This window comes from Geospiza fortis, unplaced genomic scaffold (assembly GCF_000277835.1).
Source record: "Geospiza fortis unplaced genomic scaffold, GeoFor_1.0 scaffold524, whole genome shotgun sequence".
Taxonomy (NCBI): Eukaryota; Metazoa; Chordata; class Aves; order Passeriformes; family Thraupidae; genus Geospiza; species Geospiza fortis.
The window spans coordinates 652,702-654,953 of NW_005054437.1; the positions used below are offsets into that span (position 1 = coordinate 652,702).

Below are 2,252 nucleotides of genomic sequence, written 5' to 3' on the forward strand. Positions count from 1 at the left end.
ACTGTCCTAGAGCACATAGGAAAACCTCATGTATTATTTTCTTTATCAAGGTCTCTAACTGTTTTGACAGAAATAATTTTGGATGCTCAGTTTTTTATCAAATGAGTGTTTTGTAGCAATGTGGCAGATGAAACCATAGTAATCATGGAATGGTTGCCTGATAATAAAATAATTTAGTAGAAATCTTAGCCAAAACACTTTTAGATGGGTTTTCAAAAATGTTCAAAATGGAAATCCCTGGGAAGTGAACTCTAAGTCCCACCAAGATTCACGTAGGGTGCTAAAAACCGTAGATCTCTGTACCAAAGTAGCTGAGAAGCCATGGTGGGACAAAGCCAGCCTGGATACAGACAGGTGGACCAATGTCAAGTCCATGCTTTTGTTAAAAAGCCATTTGTACCAGACAAGGTGCTGGCAAGCTACCTGGATGCATTTGACTGTTCCAACTCTAAAAGCAGAAGGGTGAAGGGAGTGGAGGACAGAGAAAGGACCCTAGTGTAGCCTGGAACAGTCAGGACAGGAGGCAGCAGGGAGAGTGAGAGTGAGAAGGCAGCACGAGGCGACGTGAGTTGCTTCATGCTCTGAGAGGATGGCTCAACCTGGCAGTGCCCTGAGCCAGGGTGATGAGAGGCCTTGGCATCTCCATGCAGTGCCCTGCCCCATTGCACAGTACAGGCTTGCCCTCAGGGTTAAATTTTGGTAAGGATTAAGAGAAAATCCCCACCAACTTGAAGGCAGCTGGAATCATGACAACTCTCCACACCTTGCAGATGATGGCAGAAATCAACAAATACAGGTGAACTTAGAATCACCTGCTCTATGCAATTGATTCAGGGGCTTATTTAATGGGTAGAGAAGGTCTGTGGCGACTTTTGAATAGCAGGGACAGCTTAGGCTGTGTGAGCTGTTCATTGTTTATGCTGTGTTTATAGTGCTTCTTTCCAGGAAAGAGCAAAAATGGATGGTGACTTCTCCTTCCAGCACCATGCTCTACTCCTACCTAGGTACAATGCATTCTGCTCTATGTGCCATTTCTCACCAGGAGAAAATCAGCTACCTCTACTGGCATTAGGTATGTGGATATCAGTGATGCAGGGTGAAGCCTTGTAGTCCCCCCCTGGGCTGGAGTTGGCTGGAGGCAGTAAGTGAGAGAGATTGTGCCCTGGTCCAAGCTGAGCTTGCATCTTGGGATGAATTCAGAATTTTTCATTAAGATCTGGGAGACCTTTTCAAGTAATGAGTTGCTTCTCTTTAGTGCTGGAAGCTGGCTTTCCGTGTAATATGAGGAACATCAGAGCTAGTGATCTTTGTCTTGGTTCAGCCCCTGCACACACTAAAGAGAAAAAGGATCTGGCTTCTTCTTTACTACCCCACCTTCTTCTGTGAAGGGTGGGGTAGTAAAGCATTTCAGGCACATGATTTAATGCTTCTGGTTTCAGAAGCATGAGTCTGAGCTTCATGCTGTGTTTTGCACCAAAGCTTCAGCTCTACATGGGTGATTCAGACTTTAGTGATGTAAGTCAGACTCATGTTGGTCACATTATCCCCTCATGTGATTTTTGGTTTCAGAAAGTTTGGGTGTCTTTTAACTTTGCTACATCTCTTCCCGTGGAGATGAAGGAGGTGTGAAGTCCTGTTTGGCTTCCTATTCTCAGTCCAGTGCTGAACTGTGGGACCCTCAGAGTGGAGGAGAGAGGAAGCATCAGTTAAATGTGTGCGGCTGGGCCGTTTTCTGCCGTGATGCTTTACCAGATACTCTGCTACCTGTAAAGTCATGCCTCCCCCGAAGGGCAGGCGGGCTGAGACCAGGGATGCGATGATTGGACTGTCCTCCTCGTCTGGAGGAGCTTAGGGGTCCGTGCTTGCCATGGGATTGATTTTTCGCTCTGGATGCACAGGCGAAGCTGGGAGCGTGCCCAGCTGCGTGTCAGGGCTGCATATTGCATGGGCGCCTTTGAGCCACGGCGTCGGTGGAGGCGTGTGGCTGGATGCTGAGACAAAGTGCTCCTGCAGCTGCAGGGCTTCAGCGTGGTGATTCCTCCAGGTTGGCTTTTCTCCATTATCTTGCGCGTGGCGTCAGTGAACCCCAGGGAGGGCTCGCTGCTTGCTGGCCGGGGGGTCCGCCTGATTCTTGTTTAAGGGGTTGGTAGTTTTGCTTTATTTACTCTGCCTCGGCTTCAGGCTCTCCCTGTGCCGAGGAGAAGAAAGACACAAACTGCGGGGAGTGCGGGGAGGAATAACAAGCCGAAGGG

General features: G+C 48.4%; 1 protein-coding gene across 1 annotated transcript in view; it reads left to right on the forward strand.

The window, feature by feature from the left end:
• The first annotated feature begins 1,582 nt into the window (after positions 1 to 1,582).
• Positions 1,583 to 2,252, forward strand: part of OSBPL5 (oxysterol binding protein like 5) — a 135,506-nt gene continuing 134,836 nt past the window's right edge. The window contains exon 1 of the mRNA XM_031062115.1: positions 1,583 to 2,044. The gene's annotated coding sequence lies outside the window, so the exon portion shown is untranslated. The remainder of the gene's footprint in view (positions 2,045 to 2,252) is intronic.